This window comes from Chlamydotis macqueenii, chromosome 8, assembly GCF_036417535.1.
Source record: "Chlamydotis macqueenii isolate bChlMac1 chromosome 8, bChlMac1.mat, whole genome shotgun sequence".
NCBI lineage: Eukaryota > Metazoa > Chordata > Aves > Otidiformes > Otididae > Chlamydotis > Chlamydotis macqueenii.
The window spans coordinates 13016633-13039416 of NC_141563.1; the positions used below are offsets into that span (position 1 = coordinate 13016633).

Genomic DNA, 22784 nt, shown 5'->3' on the forward strand with positions numbered 1-22784 from the left:
GGACATGGGGATTGGTGTCCTTCTGAAGCATGCGTGCGAATAAAGGTTAGTGTCCTCCACCCTAGATGCTGGTCCTTGACTCTGTGCAGATTGTAATTCATTCTGGAGGCCTCTGTATGTATAAGCAGTGTGTAAACTCAAAAAAAAAAAAAAAAAATTCCCGTGGTAGTCCTCTTTTCAGTTGGAGACCTGATGCCAGGTATTGGACTAGCTATATAAAAATAGTTGATTTGGCTTATTGAAAATGTTACCTTCCAGAGCATGCAGACGGTGGACAGGAGAAGCTGGCTGCGTACCAGCACTTAGAGAAGGAGATGATGTCTGGTTTCTCTTACCCTGGGGCAATAAAATTTGGAAGGTAAGCAGTGCGTATGGTTGGAGCAGAGTGCAGAGTAGTGTGAGAACAGCTGGATGATCACCAAAATATTTGGAGCACTACATGAAAATGTAGTGTTCTCATGTAAAAGTCATTTTGCTGTCAAAAGCAGTGCAGTGTTTACAGCAAGTCAGCACTGAGACTGACCACCACGCTTGCTTTGTACTACGGCATGCAGCTTTCCGTTCGTTCAGAGTAACGCAGACCTGCCTAGGCTGTTGATACAGTGACTTCCTCAGGGCTGCGGAGGACCAACTGATTGAGTTCTGCTTAACCGTTAATTAGTGTAACGTGATTGTGGAATAAAAGGTCAGGTAAGGTACAGAGCTGGAATGATTGAGAGCAACTTGTTGGTAGCGCAGACAAACGGCCAGTGTAAGTTTCGATTTTATTACTGTTGCAGAGGCCGCAAATGCTCGAGCTGTGGTGTTGGAGTACGTTGGCAGCAGGGAGCAGCCCTTGCTGCTGGCCCTGGGGACTGGTGTGCTCAGGGCCCTGGCCTGCGTGCGGGTGCTGGCTCCTCTGGGCTGCAAGTTTGTATTTTTGCACCTGACTGTGAACCCTTTCAGTTGTTAGAAACCACTTGCTCCAGAAAGTCCATGGGAGAGTACCCCTGGTGCTCTCTGAGCTAGTGTGGGACCACACAGGGTAACAAAGAAGGTTGCGGGGAAGTAGTTTAGCAGGTTGATTGTGTGGATTACTGTTTCTTTCTGAAGGAAGCTTTTGATTGTGGTTGGTGGAAACACTGGACTTCCTCACGCTTTCCAGTTGCTCCATTGCCAGCTCCTGTGCTGATACACTGCTTCATCATCTGTGTGCACAAGCTGGAAGCTCGTGCTGTTGCTGAGCAAGCCTTTTTTCCTTCTCTTCTGTCTTCTGATGTGTTCTTGTCTGGGTAACTTCCCCAGCAGCTCAAAGAGCTTTGAGGCATTCACACTGAGTGAAGAACTTGAGTCTTAATGTACCAAACAGTATAGATAGGTTCATGGCTGCTTCTGGGCTTAGGGATGGGCAGTTAATTGCTTTGTAATTTTGTTCTGTACCTTTTTTTCTGTGCGGCCCCTGTCGTGTCCCCCGCCCCCCTCCCCAAGTTTGCTTAGTAGTTTAGAAATGCTGGTCTGTTACCGTGTTAGTGATTAAAGGAATTAAAGGTGCTCATAATTTAACTGTAAGTGCCAGGTTTCATGTTAGTGGTCAAAACTTGATGGTTGGAAAGTAGAAAAAGATTTGCAAAGCTGAAAGATTGACAGACAGCCGTGCCCTCAATGGAGCACTCCTGAGACAACAGCGAAACATCAAACAGCCTTTTGGCTGTAGACGTGAAGCAGCACTGCACATGTATATACAAGAGGGCAGTATTTATTGCTTTGTTTCAAGAAAAGACTGCACTAGACATCTTAACAGCAAGATTTAGTGTGTGTGTAGGAGGCAGCCTCTGGGTTTCTAGTCGTTCCTTTGGAGCTGTATTTGAAAGAGGTGACTTGAATTATTAGACAGTTAAGATTTTGGATGAGACTATAGCTACTTGGTGAATAATGCAATATGAATTAAATTTGATTGGTTTCTTTCTCTTTAAAAATGCATGCTGTGGGCAAGGGAATGAGCAGAATGTCCTTGGAAGGAAACCTCATTCTTCTACATTGGAGTTGCTTGTAAGATGCCTCAGAAAAATGGCCAACATGCCAATACCCCATCGAGTCCAGACATCTGTGTGATGCAGTGGTGCAGCAAAGGCTGTCCCTGGGCACCCTCCTGCTAGAGCGGTCGCTTCAGTTTTCTTACCTTAACCTGCTGTAAGGCCACAGCATGCAGTGGCTATTGCAGTAATGTTCTCTGACCATGAGAAGATCTATTTCTTTGATTAACTAATTTTAAAATTAGCAAGGATGTGGTGAAAAGTCAACCCACTCCTGGTCATGTTTCTTTTTCCTGATTCCTGAAGTAAAAATGAAGGCTAGTTGCATATTTTACCTCTTTTGTTTATGGTGTAGCCTTGCAGCTTGACCCCTTCTTAATAGAAGTAGATGGTGAATTAATTTTAAAATGTAATTGTGCTTTCTGTAAATACATAATCTTTAGCTTTAGTTACAGTGTAAAACTGCAAAATTACAGCATCCTAGTTTTACAAAGCCACAGTTCAAAAAAAAGTTTTATTCCATTTATTAGATGGCCATTTAGCTAATATATTTTTAGATTCTTTTATGCTACTTTTGTTGAGTGTGGTAACCTTTTCCTCTGAATTACTACAGCCTAAGTGTAAAAATCTGATCCTATAGTTCTGTTCCTCTGTGAACTGAAAAGGGGTGTAGCTTCAAGAAAACTGCAGAGAGGTAGAAAGGATATTTTACTAATGTGTGGTAAGACAAGAATACTTAAAGCTCCTTAGTTGTAAGGCAGCAGTAGTGTGAGTCAGTTTTGTTATGTTCAGCTAAAAATCACAGAGAAAACTGCACGGAAATACACAACTCTACTTTTTAAAGTAGTTATTGCTCTACCTAGGTAGGTGAGCAGCATTGCTGTGGGCACAGAGTGCCACTGCGATGGTGCAAAGCCTGTGGGCGAGCACACCCCAGCCTGCACGCTTGCAGGCACTGGCTATTGCATTGTGAGCTCAGCAACTCAACTTCCCCTTTGCAGAGGGGGAAGCCTTGTTTATCTCCTAGGAGATGGAAAACCAATTTCCACTTCCTGATGAGAAGCTGACAGGCTATTTGACTTAACAAGAGAGGCAGGCAGTGTGATGGGGAAAAGGGAAATTGCATGCCATAACATACCAATATAAATGCAATTTATTTTACATGTGCTGTATAGCTCCAGGCACACATTTTGGGCAGTGTCATAATTCTTTGTGTGCTGAAATGTGAGCTCTAAATAGCAAAAAGAGGCAAATTTGGCATCCAGACTGTGTTTATAATCTTGGTTTTATTTTTACTGTAATTGCTTAGCATGCTTTTGTAAGTGCTCCTAATGTAGTTGTGGGGCAAAGTGCAGAGAAGCTGAAAAGATCAGCACGAGCGAGCTATTAGCTTGGGATCGATCTTGTCCCACAGTTGCAGATGTGTTCTGACATGTGGCCAAGGCTGCTGTTCTGGTGCTGCCTTTGCTGGGGTCCTGTCCCCGTGCAGCTCTCCAGGACTCTGCTGAGCTCCTAGCTTCTGCTGAGCTGGAGCAGTTCAGTACAGCTAGCCTGCCAGGCTGGCAGTCCCAGAATGTGTCAGCTATAGGGAAAAACGGGCATCGTTGCTCTAAACCTTCATTCTTTGCCTGCGTCGTTTCCTATTCTAGCTGATTGATCATCTATATGAGTTCATTGTGAGTATCTTTGTGGTTTTCATGCTGTGTGCTGGGGCACTGACAGCAGTTACAGCGTGATTGCTGGTCTGTGAGCCTACCTATGCTTTTTAAAGGCAGCTCCCTTATGAGCACAGCTGTAGGAATGAGTCACAGGCAATGCAGGAAAATGCGATAATAATGAGCAGGATTGTCTGATGTACCTATAAGGTAAATTCTATAAATAGGTTAATGGAATTTGACTTTTACTTCAGTGTTTTGGTATGACTTTTTCTTCCCTAAACAGAAGTAGCAATTAGAAAGCAAGGAGATAAATAATCTGAGAGCCTGATACAGCATTCCATGTTACTTCATAGTCTTCCGTATATGCCAAATGGTCCTTGAGCTCTGCAGCCGTCGAAGGCAAAGGTTCAGTTTGTCCCATGCCCAGCCACAAGAGAACCCGCCATTAGAAGCCTGGGTTGAGGCTTGGTTCTGCTCGGACCCTGGTGAACACAGGTGCAGGACAGCATTTCTTGGAAGTTTTGTGTCCTTCTGCAGCCTTGAAGAGGTTACAATTCACTGAATTGCCTAGAGATAAGGTTTCCCAGAGAGGGTAAAGAAAAGCTGGAATACCTTTTGCTTTTCTGCGATCAAACTAGATTAACATCAGTGCTCACAAGTGATAATTGTGTATATAGAGCCTGCGTTTGTGGGTTTGAGATGTTGTAGGTGATGCCCTTAACACACGACAATAATTTATGATGGAGTTTTAATTAGTAGGATGTCGATAACACTTGCTTATTAAAACTTCATGTTTCACAGGATAAGCCGGTAAATTACGGCGTGTGAATGAAATTTAGAGCAGTTGGAGGCAGAGAGGTTAGAGACAGGGTGCCGAGCTTATAGGGATTGCCACACCTGATCAGCCCCATCTGCTGTAATGGTCCTGGCTGTAAGGTGACTGCTGTTTCTGGTGAGCACTTCAGGTCCTGCAAAAATGCCCCATATCAGGTGTGAGCTTTAGCAATACAGCAGCAATGGGGAGCCTGCCACAGCTTTCATACTGTTCTCTTCAGCAGATGTCATCTTTGTGGTGAAGCCTCAGAAAGTGAAGGATCAAGAAAGATGATGAAGTGAAAAGCGGAGCTGCTTGGTCTGTCTGCTTGCATCCTGCTGGGAGCTGGGTTGGGGCTTGGCCCCTGGCTCTCAGAGGGGCTGCACTGCTGCGTGGAGCTTGCCAGGCTGCTTTTGGTTCCGGGCTCATGGTTCTGTGTACATCTGGACGCTGTTCTTCCCAGCTGATGTCATTGGTGCTGATTTAGCTGCACCCATGTCTTCTTACAGTGGAAGATTAGTTTGCTGCTGTCGGTGTTAAATAGGACTTTGAGCTAGAGTCTCAAAAGCTCTAAAAATACTGACAAAAGAGCTTTCAGTAGGTCTTTCAAGTCTGCCCCTCCAGTTATAGAAATCCAAACGCAGCTCAGCTAGAATTGATCTGTACCAATTTCCCTTTCAGTTTCTTCTGCTTTCAGCCAGCTCCTACAGATTCAATTCTGGTTTTTGTTCTCAGCTGATTGAGCTGGGTTGATGTGGCTGCATGCTAATGCTGCGTTCTAGATGGAGCAGATGTGCACCCGCTTACTTTCTGGCTGAGAAGGAATTCAGCGTTGGAAGGTGCATGATCTGGGCTTGGACTTGCCTAAGCACAAATCCCTGTAATGAATTAGTCATCAGACACGGAATTCATTTCCCTGGGGACATGGAGAGGGAGGCTGGTACAGCCCAGCTGTCAGTCAGGAATTGCTGATGCAGGAGCTCTCGCCAGCTGAGAAGGTTCCCCCCACCCCTGCAAATATAGTAAGGCCAGGTTGCCAAATCCTTTAGTTTGGTATTTCAGTAGTCACATGAGTGTTTATAGCGTGTGCTTAAAGGCTTTGGTCTCTTTGCCTAACTTACATAAAAATGTTAACTGGCTATTTTGAAAGCAAAGGCAGCAGACCTTAATTGTGGCAACTCTGCAGTCTCCTACGTGTGAGGCAATTTTACTGAATCCTATTTATGTGGTAAGCAGGGTATGCTGGAGGGGTTTGCCATCCCCCATCCATTTCAGGAGTGATTTCATGGTTATTGACATATATGGGTGATAATGGGGTGAGTTTGGGAAGAGATGTTTCCGCTCCATCACCTTCTTATCCTTGGCCACAATTCTAATTTTCTTTTTTTTTTTTTTTTTTTTCTCTCTTGTTAGTGTTCAGCTGTAGCATGTGGCTCATGGTGGCTGGTCTTATGTTTGATAATTATTTTCTAAGATGTTTGGAGGCTTTGACTATTAAGTATGGAAGAGAAATTATGACCTTGTGTGCTCTTTTGTATGTAACTAGATCAATGTCTGTTTGAGATTTTCACTTTTGTGCACTGTTTTACTCTTCGGAGTGGATAAAAAAGGCTAGTGTTGGTATTCTCTTCCTGCCTTAGGAATTTCCCCATCATAACTTCCACTGATGCTGATCCTTTGGAGAGCTGCCGTTATGCCTCCTAGCCAGCGTGTACGTTTTTCTGTTACTTTCTGCTGGACAAACACCATGTGCAATGGCAGATAACTGAGTGATTCTCTGCTGTAGTGAGGGGAAGTGGCACAAGAACCTCAAGATTATGGTTGATACTGTGGGCTTTTGAATTATTATTATAATTCTTAAAAATACTGAATAACAATGCCAAAGCTTTTCAAATACTAGCTTCCAGTTTGCCTTAGCTTTCTGGTACCTGAAGGGCTTGATTTTTTTTTATTAACTCCTATGCAGATTTGTGCTGAAAGTACCAAATCAAAATATTGCAGGGAGATTTATTCTGAATATTGCAAGAAGCTGGGATTTACATGAAAATGCACTTCTTGCTTGCACTCTGTTCTCTGAATATTTTGCAGGTAATTCAGCAAAATCACGGAGGTTGAAAATGATCTTTTTTGTCAAAGCGTAGTCTGGAGAATGGAAGTGTTCAGTTTCTGGTGCTGTAATGCTGTTGTATAATGCTTTTGTATCAATTACAGGAGATCCCACTTGAAAGATTCTAATTTAAAAAAAAAAATAGAGAGAGGGGATAAGCTTAGACATAGTGTTAAATACCACAGCTTCCTTGAGTTCTCTTGCAAATACCCACCAGACCTTACAGTCTTCACGTGGTTCTGCCGCTGAGATTTTTAAACAGAGGAAGTAAACCCCAAACCTCTCAGAATATTGCCGAATGTCAGTACAGGCTTTCATCTTTTAGGAATGTCTTGTAACTGTAACCTAAAGAGATAGTATTATTTCAAGTGTGGGTTTTTTTTTTTTTTTTTAGATGACAATATTTGACTGTAATGGAATGGAGAAAAGTGCCACCATGAGTTCTCTTCCCATTCTTAAGTTTACTTTTTCCAGCTCTTTGGCTAGGCTAAGCCAATATGTCTTGTACTGCATGGGAACTGGCATTTTGCCATTCTCTGTGTTTTTCAATTTTAAGTTTATTTACAGAAATGAGCAAAAATGAGGAGGTGCTTGAAGTACTTGAAGTAGGTTAATTGCTTGTGTTGTGTTATGTACAGTCAGATTTGGCAACTTCTCCATTTAACGGGTTTGATTCTTATTTGTGGATTCAAATTTGATTTTAGTCATGCTGTTCTGTTTTTAATCTTTGAAGATTTACATTGATGAGAGTTTTTCATACTAGGTCCTGCTTCTGATTTTTAGTTAGACTTCAGTTCTGCTTTGTCAGAAGTGAGCGCAGCTGCTTTGCACTTGCAGCTTCTGGATTACCCAGCACTAACTCTCCCTGTTTTGCATAACATTGCACTGATCATCCTTGGAAAGATAATTTATCTAGATCTTCAGTTTGACACGTTGGAAGGTATTTGAACTGATAACCAAGGCTCAAATGGCTATTTGAAACCTAAACAAAGCAGGGAGCATGCAGTCTGAGAGTGAGTTCACTGTATTCTATCCAGTGCCTCTTTTGTCCAGCACGCTTGGTGGAACTATTTGTTGATGGAGAGGAAAGTTCATAGTTCGATTGCAAAGACCATGGCTGTTCCTGAGAAGAGACAGAGAGAGGAGGCAACATCAGCTTGTAGCTGTGCAGTGCACTGTATCTTCCCACCAACCTTGCATGAATCTTCTGGGCTTTCCTTCAGTGCACAGGAGAAAAAATATTTATTCTATCCCAATAAAAACTGGCCTATCTAATAAGCATCCTGTACATATATTTATTTACAAATATTCTTGATCTCTAATTAAGGAATCCAGCTCTGTTATTTGCTACTTGGTGCTCACTTTCAGGCTGGTGAGGCTGCAAGAAGATGACTGACTGCAGAATTTGACGGCTCCGTGCATCCGTCTGTTTAAAACAAGCAGTTTTGCAGATGATCAAAGCGGGAGGATTATGCTGCTGCTGTGGAACTAAACTGGTGAGGGGGGATAAATGGCAGCTCTGAAGCAGGCCTACCTGAACTGACGGGCTCTTTGTTGTCAACAGGATAATGTGAATAATTTGTCTGTCTTTTTTTTTTGTTTTGTTTTTCTTTTTTTTTTTTTCTTAACAGAGGTGTTTTTCATTCTTTTGGAATATTTACCCTTGCATTTCAAAGCCTGAGCAACTAGGTTACTTTTAACGGAAAGCTGTATTGCATGTAGTTCCATATGCAATGCAAAGTTTATCTTCACCTAGCTGTAAGGACATCCTCTGTGGATGTGGGTTTTCAGAACACTCTTCTTACAACGAAAAGAGGGATTTTGTTTCGGACACAGCTATTAATAGTCTGAATGTAAAACCTGCATGGGTACTGCTTAATAAGACAGATAGAACAGTATATTTATCCCAGAAATTGAGAAGTATATGAAACTAGCAACTGTTACAGATTACAGTTACCTATTTTTTGCTATGGGTACGCAGTCAGGATGTGTCTTTTTTTCCCTAAACGTTTCTAGTTTTATAATTTACCAGATATTCTCACCTAAATGGCATTTATTTAGGTAGCTGTGTTCAAAGACAATCTTTTTGCTTTCTCTCTAATATTGCTTTTTATTCATCCAAAGTGCACCTCTACGTACAGTAAGTATTTATTATCAGTCATTATGATCTTAATTTTTTTTAAAAAAAGTTTTTAGAGCAAATTTTTCCCCCCTTCATGTTCTGCCCTTAAGCATTTCCATTTGAGGTTTGTTTACAGTGAATCCATGGATTTAGCCTAATTTTCCTAGGTTGTCAGTGAATTGAAACTCATGCAAGTCTTCAAGTTTCTGTGAGCTGTTAATAATAAAAATAAATAAATGAATAGCACAGACTTTGATCTAGTGGTTTAGGAATTCAGCTTGCTGAAATGCTGGCTGTCCCTGTCCAGAAAGAACTGGTAGAACTAAACCAGCTGGTGTTAGCTGTGGCCTCTTCTTTGTGGATGGTGAGGTTCTCGTCTCTTCTTTTGCATTGTTCTACTTGACGTTAGCAATCCAAGTAAGAAGTTGAAGACTTCCCTGTTAAATCAAGAGCAGAAATATGTCAATGTGCCAACTACAATCTGTTTCCAGTTACTGCTCCTGTCAAATTGGTTACGTTCACAAAGTACAAGTAGCATTTGTGATACTGGATCATTTTAGAAGGCAGATTTTGTTTAATAGCTTTTTCTTGTCATTTTATTTTTATACAAGCTTTCTCCTTATTGTATAGTGAGGAATTTTGTGACTGAAATACGACTTGATGTCTGATTCTTTGCCAAGCTGACTTTGAGTCTGGCTATATCTTGCTTTTAATAGATTACAATATTTCTTTTATTTTTTTTTGGTAGCTAATTCAGTGCGTGGTAACTGAAGACATTTGTATGTACCATAGAACTTTAGCGCAAGAGTTTGAACTCAAATTATGTGCAACTGCTGGGGAGTAGAGGAGGAAGGAGAAAACTCCTTCAAAGTTTGATTTCTGGGCAAGGAGTGAGTTCCTGCAGAAGGCATGGCGCTTGGCAAGGGGAAAAACCAAGACTGATGGTGTTGAACTGTTTCACTCTTGACTCTTTCTTATAGAGGAAAATAAGATAACATCAGTAAGCTCAGAGCTTTTACTGCTTTCCAGTAAATAGTTTATGTATGACATTGTTTTCCTTAGAATTGTTAAAATGGGTCTGCCAGATTGCCTTAAAGGTATGTGACTTGCTTATCTCCTAAGCAAAGTCTCATGTCTGGGAATAAGGTCTGCCCTGCCTTGCTGCTGAGGTTAAGTTAGCTAGTGTGGTGGATGAGCTGTTTCTTGTGTCTCTTTTTTTGCAGAATTCTATTGAAATACTGTTGACAGTCTGGATATGGCTATGTAGTACAGGAAAACGTAGGCTTTGATGTGTCGCTTAATTGGGCAGTCGTCATTCTTAGCCCACTGCCTGTAAGTGACAGCTGTCGAAAGGGTACACGTGTACTGCTGTATATTCTCTTAGAAACCATGATTGTGGTTTTCTCTTAGAAAATGGATTGTGATTTTGCATGAAGACATTTTCTGGTGAGTTCCGAGTGACTTGAAGGTTGTTCTCTTTAGTTTTTTCTGCTTTGTAATCATCTTCTGTTTCACTTGGTCAGTTAAGCCACCAGTGTTTTCTGTTTTCCATGAGCTGCTCTCTCACCAATTTGTAGTGCCGTTGTCTATCCCCTTCCCCCCCGCCCCCCTTATCCTTTTGATGTAGCAATTGGACTAATTTTCTTTTGCGAGCATCTTATACTATCTTATACTAGCCATAAGAATGACTGTTCCAGTTGTGAAAAGGACCTCTTTAAGTAATAGCCAGATTGCACCTCGTTCCACGCTCTACTGCTGTAGCTGATTTTGGTGTCAAAATTTACTTATAATGAACTTCATTTTGAGCTTCCCTGGCATTTGGTGCTGGCAGAGAGCAAGGACACGACAGTCTGCTTATTTGAGGGAGAAGCGGGTGTTCTGCCCTCCTGACGCTTTGTGCTCTGCATCGCCGCTTGCCAGTGCTGGGAGGCCTCTGCGTTTTGCGTCTCCTGCTCGGCCGTGGGTCCAGTGGAATTTCAGATATTTCACTGCATATTAGTATTTTCATTTTTTATATCTAACCTGTCTAAAGTTCCACTTTACATATTTAAAGCATTTCCTTTTGGGGGAGGGGTGATGTTTGTTTGATTTGGACTCTGTGGCTAGCTTTAATCAGCAGCATAGCATTAAGAACTTTATCTGAGTACAAGCTTGAGGATGGATAAAATTCTTTCTGCCTTCTCTCTGTTCTTGCCGTTTGTGTTTGAAAGTGTGTTGGAGCCTTCCCTGGTGATGCCGGTACTTCATTTGAATATTTTGGAAGTGATTTCTTATAATAAGTAAATTGATCCTGTGGAAGAAACTTTAATCATCTAGAATTTTTTTCATTACTTCCCCATACTGAGTTGGAAATTCATGAAATCTGGTAGAGGTTCCAAAACCCTTAAGGACTTGCAATGTTAAAATGATTCATTAACTGTTCTAATTACATGACTTCTAGGGCATGCCTGCTTGCTTCGGGGCAAACGGCTATAGTGACAAATACACGAAACCTGGCCTAAATGAAGGCTTCTGCTTAAAAGCATCCGGACAGCTGATATGACTGTTAAGAATTTTAACCCCTCCTAAAATACAAAATATTATGATTAGTCAGATGATAATACATGGCCACTATACATGGGTGTCTTTATTTGGCAGCTGCTTATTTGAAGAGCTGAAAAACTTGCTGCAGGGCTTTTCTCCCAGGGGTTAATGGAGGATTTGGTCTGTGTTATGAGTGCTCATTACTCTTGTTAGATTCAATAGAGACATTTTTTAAGAAACTTTTTTTTTTACAGCTACAAAGGCAAAAATCTTTTCTCTGTGAAGCAAACAGAAGTAAATAGATCTATATTTTCCTGTGCTTGATGTGGACTGATATGAGCTGCTTTTGAAATTCAAACTGCAGGCAGCTTCTGACGTGTATAGCAGGTACCTTCATTGAGGTGGACTTGTAGATAAGGCTGTTGTGTAGGCCTCTTGCAGTGTTTAATGTCAGAAAGCTGAGCAAAGATGTGATAATTTTAACGTAAGTAAATCGAAGCAGTGATAAAGGGAGGTGATAATTTGTAAAAGTGTATTTTAAAGAGCAGTAGGTCTGAGTCTTTCCATTTTAACTTCAGTTTCCATTCAGGAGGGGTAAAAAGTCATTAGGTGAAACCAAGAATAACAGAAGTTTTTATTTCCTCATGGTAGAAGAGAAGCTCTTAATCTAACGAAAGCCATAATGTCAGGAACAGAGAAATTGGCTTCTTGGGAGAAGTTGTATCTGATGGTTTGTCTTGATGGTAATCATGCAAGAGCTAGGCTACTTGTTGTGATTTCCAAACAGTGATGGAGTGTACTTTGGTTAGACTTGGGTGGTAAATGGCTTTCACCTGTACTTCGTTGCTGACTGCTGAAAGAAAGGAACACTGGCACTTCAGAATTTGTTTAGATTAGCCAAAATGGAGTTTTAGTGTATGTTATTAATTTGTTGCAGTATCAAGCATGTCTTCAAGTGAGGAGGGAGATGTTAAGTCATCGATACATTTGTAAACTAAAAATAAACCTAAAATGGAACCTAAAAGTAATTTCCTGTTACTCTGTCTGGAAGTGATCGTTTGGAGTCTTGAATGATGCCTACAGGGAGTAACAGAACTGGTCTCATTGGAATTAGTATGCAATTAGAGCCTTACTTGCAAATAAGCTTTGAGGACTAAACACTGCACCACCACCACCATCACCTTGTGCTAATGGGTTCTATTTTTTTTATTGCTTTTTTACTCTTGCCACCTTGGAACAGAGAAGTCCTTGGTGGACGTTTCTTATAAATGTGGGGTGCTCTTAGGAAAAAATGCTGCTGTTGGAGGCTGTAGGATTCTGGAGTGAGCCATGTGCTGTTGCGATTTGGTAACCACAGGATACTTGAAATGAACAATTAAAAAACCAGGGGTATGTGGAAGACAGCACACATTCTCCAGCTGCAGGCAAGAACTGTTTTTGTTGCATTTTCTTTAGAGAAACAATCAGGCTCATTAAGATGATTAATTAATGCAGTTTTCTGCCATTAATCTTTCTGAACACCAATATATGTAGCATGCAGTAAAATCCATTAACATGCCATGACCCTGTGGTAATTGTTAAACTCTGCTCTTCTTTGCGCAGCTTACTACTGAGGTGGGTGCACATAGATTACAGAGGAGTAAGATGAAAACACTTAATTTGATAAAACAGATAATAGTGCTAGCTCCCTTGCTCTTTGGTTGTTGAATGACTTAAGTAGAGTATGTCATTAACAGCATTAAATGTTATTAAATAGGAGTGAGGAAGACATGATATGGGAAGGGAGAAAATTGGTTCATCGTCATGTACAACCTTGGCTCTGTGTCAGGTTGATCCATAAGAGAATTCATTCAAAACCTGTTTATTTAAGCTATTTATCATACTGTTCACTGGCTTTGGAAAACGAAGATGAGGGAAAAATGAGAACAGTCAAGGCTTCGATAAATGACAGGCTTCACGTGACTGTGATTTGAGTGACTCCAGTGCAATGGAAATAAGTGCCCAACTAGACTTGCTAACTTTAGGCAGTCTTTCAAAACCCAGTCAAAATGCTAGCGAGAGCTACATACTCAGGATTATCTTTTTTCTTTTTTTCTTTTTTTTTTTACTGCTTTATAGTAGCAATGAATATGTAGTTGAAGTAAAAATCTGGTGTACCTAAAAAGATAGACAGTACCTGATCTTCAGAAAGAGTAAGATGGAAGTTTAAGATGACTGCAGTGACTAAAACATTGATGGAAGGCTATGTTATCTCCAGAATGATGGATAAAATCCTATGCAGCTACATTTAGAGATTTATATTATTATCTCAATGTTCCCAATTTTATCAAAAGTGATTATTTACATCTTGTGAATTGGTGTTTCTTGTTCAAATCTGCAGAGTATTCTTGATGCTGTTCTTCAGTTGACTGTAGAAACTAATTGAGGGAGAAAGATTTATGGCTACAGTTTATTCATAATCTCAATGTGTTTTCATTTATGTCAATTCAGAGAAGGAGGTTGACCTCCTTTAATAAGAAATCCATGTGAACTCATAATTCAGGTAAAAAAACCAAACAAACAAAAACCAAACCAACCAAACAAAAAAAACCCCACCAAACCCCAAACCTCAGTATTTTAACGTGTCTGTTTTAGAAGATTTGTAGATTAACTTTTAAAAATCACGTACTAAAGGAAGACTTTCTGGTTTTTAGCTGACGCTATTTATAGTGTGCAGCAGTGCTGAATTCTTGTTAGGGTAATGGCAAAGCTCTGAGTTACTTCAAGACTCTAAATCTCTCCTTGAAGTCCTGCTAGTGCTGTATGTACTGTAACTACCTGGATCATGTTACTGGACATCCCTGAGGACAGACATCTGCTCTTGCCATGGTGGGAAGTGTGACACTGAGATGCGAGACTCTATTTGAATTTTTCTGATGTTCCTTTGGATGCTTTTGGTGTCTCTAACTTTCAGAAAACTTTTTTGAAACTTCTTCAGACAGCTCCAACTTCAATAGATGTTGAGTATTATTTTTTCAATGCAAGTCATCTGTTATCTGTTTTGGCAGCCTTCAGTTCGCTGCATTCAAAGAAAAAAAAAAAGCATCCATCAGTGCTGCAGTTTTTTGCTTTACCATCTTCAAACAAGTTAATTTTGTGGTGTTCATCCATCTGCCCAAGTTTCTTATCTCTGCAATCCAGGCTTGAGGATTCACTTGCAGACCTAGTGTTTGGGGATTTGGAAGGGAGAAGTTTGGGTGTAGGAAGCAGTGTTATCTCAATGCTTACTTTTGCATTTCTTCCATTAATCTTCATTTATACTATAAACCAACTTAAAACTATATTCATTTCAACTGGCTGAATTGTGGAAATTGATTTTTGTGCTGTTAGAAGTGATGGTGTTCTCATGACACTTGAATCTGGTTGGAAGAGCCGGTACTTTTGATGGCGACGTAGGCTATAAGCAGATCTAATGGTTCTGTTCTTTGGACTTCTGTGACTGTGACTAGGCTTGCTTGGTCAGAGTTTCACCCTGTGCTGGTACTTCTCAACTCCTAGCATGCGTTCACACAGTAAAGAATACTCCTAGGAGAATAACTTCCTGGTGAGACCCCCAGAACATGCTACTGAGTTGCAGAAAGGTACTGCATGTTCCTAATATCTCTGCTGCAGATGTTGTTTTGTTTAGGGTTTTTAACCAGAATTTAGCCACTCACAGCTGTGACGATATAATGAAATTCTCACAGAGGTATTAACACCCGAGTAATTGTTTTATCCCTTGTAAACAGGTGCTGTCTGTGGTGAGGGATGGTGTCGCTTGCACCAGGTCTCAGCTGCATCAAACTGCTTTAATCTTGTCCATGGACTTACTCCACACTAGATCCATCATAGGTGTTTGCTCAGAACTTTTAGCTGGTTTAATACTCTAAGTGTGGAAGTATGGCTAATTCCAGGGTTCCCTTTCCTCAAATCGCTGGTTTCTGTAACCCTTGTCTTTTAGGAAATCTAATTAAAAATTGAGTTTAGTGGAGAACAAAGTGATCTCCCTGGTGCTCCACCTACGTGATATTGGTGAGCGTGGGCCAATGAGGAGTTTTTTTGTCTTATGCCCGCACTTGCAGCCAAAGTGAGTTATTTGAAACTAATAAGAAATGTTACTATCAAGAAGAGGGTGTCAAGTCTTTTAACTTAAGGGATTTTCAGATTGCTGTGAAACAATTGAGGTTTCTCTTAGGGGTTTGGGCAAAAGCCCTCAGAAGTACTTGGGTGGGGTTAAGCTTCTGTGGTGCATTTGTAAACAGCTTGAACTGTTTACTGGTCTTGTAACTTGAGAGGGGGAAAAAAGTTGAGTAGATGGCAGCCTGAAAGGTTTTGTGTGAAGTTAAGAAAATTATTTGGCTTCTGTAAAAGGGTTACGTGAGGAATGCACTGACTCTTTTCCAGTCTAGAAAAATGTGGGTTTTTTCTCCATTCTGCACAATTGCAACTGAAGGGACTTTGTTTGTACTTTGAAAACATGGCTTGTATTGGGAACAAAGGATAGGAATCTCTCTAACTTCTCAAGAGTTTGGATCATGTAAGAATTTTCTGTGATAAAGCAGTAAAACTGGTCATTTTCTGCTAGCAGTTGGACCATGTTTCACTAAAATAAGTTTTTTAAAAACCAAGCCTGAAATGAGCAACACTTCCATTGGGCTGCCTGAAATTTTAGTCACCTACTCTTATTGCTATGTTATTTTTTATAGGTTGCAAGGGAAAAAAAAGTCCAAAATAAATTGAAGAGCACTCTGCACACTTTTTTTAGTGTTTTAGTTCCAGTATTTAAACTTAGAGTTGATGTTAAAGTAAGAACTCAGTTTGGTTTTAGATGTGGACCATATATGCTACTCTCCGGATGAAATGAGAGCGAAGCTAATTAACTACAAATGAAATAGAGCACTGCTGTGGGTAGGGGTTTATTGCCTGCTTTCTTGATGATGTGAGGCTTGTGATTGTACTCTTTCTTCCTCAGTTTTTGAGCATATGATCCAGTTTCCGTAGAAGGGTGGAAGGCCTTAGTGTTGCAAATTTCCTATATTTTTCCAGCAGAAGGATGTGGTTGAGAGACTGAGGTTGGATTTTTTTTTTTTGTTTGTTTGCTGGTAGCTGGGCCTGTGTGGGAGAGCAGAAGTAACCTGTGGTAGTTCTGGAAGATGAGTTTGGTTTATTGCATTGTGGTGCTGCAGGGAGGTGATAGATATCCACGAGGAACCCTTTTTTAAAAAAATTATTTTTCTTTTCCTCTTCCCTATGTAACAGCTTCTTTACCACTGAATAGTTGCATAAATAGAGGGGTAAGATATGTTCTGAAAACGTCACTGGAGTTTCCAGTTCCTCTGTGATTTTCTTTTCACGTATCTAGTAAGCTTTCTGAGCATCATCAGGCTAATCCTACTGGAGATTATTTACCTCTGAAGTGCTGTATAGTCAGAGAATGAATTTGTCTGAGATATTTGGGCTGTTCAGAGTTGCCTGCCATATGCTCAAAGAGGAATATTTGGTCATAGGTCTGGTGCAGGCAGATCCACAGGCTGTTAGTAGCCTGGGAGTTTGGGACTGATTATTTAGTGCAGTTTCAAACCCAAAGAACTTAAAATCTAAATTTGATTCCTACATAGAAAATAGGAGTCTTTAGAAGTTGGAATGCATTCTTATGACAACTTTCATCTTATTTTAGATGAACATCTTGTGAGGTCACTCCTCTTTCTGTTTTGAAGGTCATACTGCCACATCATAATTAAATGGGATGCATTTTTCTAACTTTAACATCTTTTTTTTTGATGGGTGTTTTCTGAGACATCAGAAACTGGAATAGCTTAACATAGAATGGTAAGAGAAAAACAAATTGCGCTTCATTGGAAAATAGAAGGAATGGAATCAATATTTATTCCATTTTTATAGCTGGTAATTTGTTTCGGGTCCATGTCTGTGAACGATCAGTGGTATCTGTCTACTATTAAGGAAAGCTGCTGACATGATCTCCAGTTAATCACTGTGATCATTTGAGACTTGATAGCTGCTGAAATAATAAGAACATATCCTCTTTGTTATAAAATTTGTAGTGATGGATTTTTAGCATATATCAAATATTGCACAAGATACTAAAATTTCGTAACTCTTTAAAGGAAACCTCTCTACCTTGTTGATCACTCGGATCAGCTGGATAATGCAAAATAATTTGAAATTTATCTCTTTTTCCATCAAAAGGGATTATTTGAAAATTGTTCTTTTCTAGCCTACAGTGTCTGAACAGTTCTGATGCTTGAGATACCTTTTTTTTTTGGTGATCAGAAGAGCACCTTCTCCAGTAACTTGTAGAAAACCAAGAAACAGTTGTGCCAAATTCTGTTAAAGTACAAGAGGAGTCTTTGCCATAGTTGTTCTGCTTGTAGAAAAGAATTGCTACTCTAGGTGGGATATATTGATGTTAATTGTGGCGTGAAAGGAAGAGGGAGAGGGGAGAATGTGTGCTATGGTCTGAAAATCTACCAAGTCTCACCTTCTCTACCATTTTTGAGACCCCGTGTACCTGAAAAGGAGTAGACAAGAATTTCTTTAAACTCTTGGCACTCTTTGGTTCAGACTTTGAAGAAAGCTTTGAACTCTTTTGCTGGAGGTTCAGGATTTCACGTTTCTCAGGTGCCTAAGAGGTAGCTGTTTTGGAGCCTTAGTGTCTTATTTTAGTATACTAGCTTGGTCACCACCCCTGCTATCTGATAGCTTGAATCCATCATGGAAACATACCTGCCTCTTGGCTTTCAGCTATGCTGTCTTGTCATGAATGATTATTTCTACTTGCCTGTGCCTTTGAATGTGGTGACTTAGGCTTCTGAACTCGAGTCACCCTGACTCTTCTGTTAGCTACAACGACTAACTGGCTTGGCTGATGATGCTGAATTGTGTGATATACTTGTGCTTCAACTGTTGCTATCTTGGTAGGCTATGGATGGCCTTTCATGCAATATCTGTCAGAAAATTGATGGTGTGTATTTGACTATATAGCCATTATTCTCCAGTTTCTAAATATTGATAGCTTATTACACAAGTCTTAAGATACCTATTTCAGGAGAAAGCTGTTTCCTGAGCTCTGGAACGGAGATATTTTCCCATGTTTCTCAGGTTGCCATTTTGGTGTCTGAGACCAGTACAAGCTCAAACCAAACGTGTTTCTTTTGAAGTGCCTTTAGGACAGAAACGCATCTAAACAGGCTTCCAGCGAGTTTCATTCTCTCCCATCTACCTACTGCTTTGTCTTATTTGGGGAAGCTGCTGATGGGTTCAGAGACTTTGGCGTGAGGGGCAAGAGAGGTAGCATGGGAAGGCAGACATGCAGAAACTAGACTCAAACACTTCCTGGGGAAAAAACACATCTCATTTAGACGCTTGGAGAGTTGTTTGTTCAGTGTCTACGTATTAGCTTATCTTCAGATATGTCCGCTTGCATGTTGCGGTGCGCCTAACTCACTAATTGCTGCATTGATTGACTTCTAATGGCTAAGTGTCGTAGTTCAGCCCTGATCAGGACCAGACTACGCAGTCTCTCTCTCACTCCCCCCACCTTCCGAGAGAACAGGGAGAGAAAATATAAGGAAAAACAGCTCGAGGTTTGAGATAAGGACAGGGAGAAATCCTTAAAGTTACCATCACGGGCAAAACAGACTCGACTCAGGGAAAACTATTCATTTATTACTACAGATAGCAGGATAATGAGACAGAGAACAAGATAACCTCCATCCACCCCTCCCTCTTCCCAGGCTTAACATTATCTCTACTACCTTTCCCCCCACCCCCGCCGAGCGGCACAGGGGTGCAGTCAGTTCATCATACGTTGTTTTACGCCGCTGCTTCATGGTCGGGGGAAGAACTCCTCACATTCCTCCCCTGCTCCATCGTGGGGTCCCTCCCACGGGCCACAGTCTTTTGTGGAACTGCTCCGGCGTGGGTCATCTCTTCCACGGGTGCAGTCCCTCTAGAACAGCTGTCCCAGCGGGCCCTCCATGGGCCACAGCTGCCTTCAGGCATCCACCTCCCCTGGTACGGGGTCCTTCACAGGCTCCAAGTGGATCTCTGCTCCTCCGTGGACCTCCATGGGCTGCAGGGGGACAACCTGCTCCACCATGGTCGTCACCACAGGCTGCAGGGGAATCTTGGCCAGGAGCCGCATTACTCCTCCCCCTCCTGAACTGACCTTGGCGTCTGCAGCCGTTCCTCACAACAGGCTGGTAGATGTCTCTCAGGATCTTTTTTACATCTTATTCATATCTCATCTCCTCTCCACTTCTTGCAGCTGGGCTGGACCGAGTCGGGCCCAGTCGGCTGCCTGGCGAGAGGCCAGAGGGTGAGGCCTGCAAGGCCCATGAGGCCTGCGCCTCCCCCTCTGTGCCTCTGCACCCGCTCGGCTTCTTCACATCTTCTCTTCTCTCTCTTTTTTTTTTCCTGTTTTCCCTTTCTTAAATACGTTATCGCAGAGGCGTTATCACGGGACATTCTGCTACCAATCGGCTCGGCCTTGGCCAGCAGTGGGTCCGCCCTCGGCCTGGCCAAGTCCCCTGAACAAAGGGGAGCGACTTCTAGCAGTTTCCTACAGAAGCTACCACCTTAGGCCCCCCCTCACTAACAAAACCACGACACTAAGATAGCTGAAGCAGCTTGATTGGCAAGGAAATGGGTTGTTGAATTTGAGACTTGTTGAAGCGCTAAGCATTGATGTGTCCTTGCCTGTAGATGCCTACATTTCTCTAAGGAGGTATCAATAGTGATGTAAGGTACATCGTGTTAGTGACAATCGCCTGATTAGATTTGGCTTTCCAAAAGGACAACCTCATTTGGAAAAATCTTCACCATTAGGATTTTTTTCAGAAAGATCCTATTTTATTTTTTTTACATAACAGATGATTCTGTAATGTATTTTTGCAAGCTTGTCTTCTTCAGGTCTAACACAAATTTTAAACATTTTTAAAATTCATGAAGTTGATATTGGACTATTCTGCAAAGTGAGCTGTTGATTTTCCTGTAGTAGTTAGGAAGAGGTTTCTGAACTGGAGAATGAAGACATTTTATGGGATGCCTATTAGCATCTTCCCCATTTATTTCCTCATCAGGATTTTCTTTGTCTTGATTTTTGTTTCTTTGATTCTTTCTTACAAATGCTCTCACAGATTGAAAAGTACCTGTGTTTTACAAGGGGTATTCTTTCTTCAAAGAGCTAACACAGATGAGTGAGCATCACCCAGATTTATCTCCTGCTTTCATGTACTTTCCTGATGGGTCACTGGAGCCTGACCTCACTTATGCTGGCCACTCGAGTTTTTAAAAAAACTAAACAGAGAAATCTGAGGCAGTAGCGTATTCTCCAGGGAACTGACATGACTTGGAGGATGAAATGAGATTTGGGTACAAGGTTGTGGCTTTCTTTAAACACCACATGGTACACGTAAAAGAGCTGTAGGAGAGCAGTTCATTTAGGAGGGAAGTAAAGAACAAAAAACTTCTAGAGGCTATATTTAAGCGGCTTACTTGAATATTTTGTAGACATTTCCCACTTTTTCAAGCACTGGCTGATAATTCTGGCATAACTACTTTGTGTGGTAAGCCCCCAAGCCAGGCCTGTAGTAGAGGCTAGTTGTGAATCTGTCTTAGGTTATGGTGAGAAAACATTCCCCAGACTTACATATTCGAGGTCATGATCTTGACCATTGTGTTTGATAGACCAGGCAACGCAACATGGCATAAGGCAAGAAAATGAGGTTTACTATGATGGAGATCTGTGATGAAAACTTATAATTTTTGTATTAAATTGTGATTTTTGTGCATAGTACAATACAATGTAAAATGATCAGTATAACAGTGCAGCGTATTAAGAAAATTTATAGCTTTTTTTCTCCCAACCTTGCAGAAGTTTCTGCAAGAGTGGAACACAGCATTTCTGAACCGGTGCCATGAGACCAGATGCTGTCAGAAAGTTGCTGACGTGGAGCAGTCTCTCCTGGATTAGTGAATTCTTGTTCTTGCTGCCTGAGGACGTCTGACTCGGATGCTGAAAAGCTCTGAAGAGTTTTATGATTGCTACTCCTTAGAAGCTGGTGACCTTCTATACTCATGTCAAGATAAACACACACACACACTCTGCTCTTTTTTCTTATGAGCCTCTAAGGAGAGGGTTATAATAAATAATAATAAATGTAATATTCTAACCAAGAACCTCTTGTTGGTCAGTATTTAACTATCCCTTCTTGATATTCTCCTTATAATATTACTTCAGAGAATTTTCTTAAATAGTTGTGAATAGAAGTGGAAAAGGAGAAGATAATTTTCCTTTAACTTAAGCTGAGCTACTTCAGAAAATCTGTGGTTATTTCTGAGAAGCAACTGCTAAAACTCCATGTTGAGCAAGTGAATAGAAAGTAGACATCACCATCGGTGTATTTATTGCAAAGTTGTTTGGGCTGGCATGGTCTTTAACTTCTGAACATCTCTGGCCCTGCAATGTTCTCATCTTGTCTCTGGTGCCAGCTTCAAAACTGTAACTGCCCTGTTTGTCCACCTAAGTCTCCCACCTAGTAATTTTGCTTCACTTAATTGGTAGAACAGAGTAAAAGTTCTCTATATTTGACTCCTATTTACTTTAATTATAGTAAATTTTGTCAGAAATAAAATACCGCTGTGCTTCAGATGTTATGAAGCTCATCACAGTGAGCTTCATATTCTTCTATGGATGTAAGTCATTGTTCTCCGTATCAGTTGTGAGGCTGAAGGAAGTCTTCTGAAGTCTGCATCGATGCAGTGCTGGAACTGGGAACTAGGACGCTGCCTTGAGAACTGGCAGTGCCACATGGTTTTCATCCACAAGTTGACTGTTGCATCTGTGAAAGCTGCTAGTGAGAGCTGGTTATGAACCATCATCTTTTTGAGGCCAGGTCTATATACTTTAACCAAGCAGTGCTGTTCTTGAAGTTTACATTCTCTGTGTTTATCTTCTTTAGTGTCTTAAGCCCTCTGTATTTATGACACAGGAGTTTCTTTAGCTCGTTAGGGAGTCCTTAACTGTTAAGTCAGCAGGGTTGTAGAGACATGGTGGACATGAGTTTGATAGCCTTTTTATAAAGGATGGGGATTGCCATCTTAATTTCAGTTCCTTAATGTTTCTTTGCTCACAGCTGCAATCAGTTTGCTGCTCTACTTGTGCATGCTGTGTGCTTTTAACGGTTGATTCAGCAGTGAATGCCATTTGCATTGTTGTTCTGGGGTATTTTTGTGTTGTTTCTTTGCCTTTGGTCAGCGTGCCAGGCTGTCTTCAGAAGTGCTAGCAGGTAGGCAGTGCTTCTCCAGAATACCATTACCCTGAGTTACTCTTTCATGTAGTAACCGGAGGGATAATATTCCCAAGTTCCACCTTGCAGAATCCCAGCGTGTAGCAGGTATAAGCATGCCTCTTATGATCCACTAAATGTGAAGAGCTCCAAGCAGGCTGCTTGTCTTGTAGCCCTCTGCTTTGACACAGCTATTACTGCTCCTGGCTTTGGCTAGTTAT

The 22784-nt window shown here is 41.1% G+C and overlaps 1 protein-coding gene and 1 long non-coding RNA gene across 2 annotated transcripts in view; both read left to right on the forward strand.

The window, feature by feature from the left end:
* XPR1 (xenotropic and polytropic retrovirus receptor 1) overlaps window positions 1-22784 on the forward strand; it is a 107671-nt gene that overhangs the window by 12009 nt on the left and 72878 nt on the right. The gene's annotated exons all lie outside the window — the stretch shown is intronic.
* On the forward strand, window positions 11502-21454 carry LOC147599929 (uncharacterized). Its single transcript, XR_015259286.1, has 2 exons — window positions 11502-11623; window positions 21150-21454. It is a non-coding gene; the product is annotated as an uncharacterized LOC147599929 (long non-coding RNA).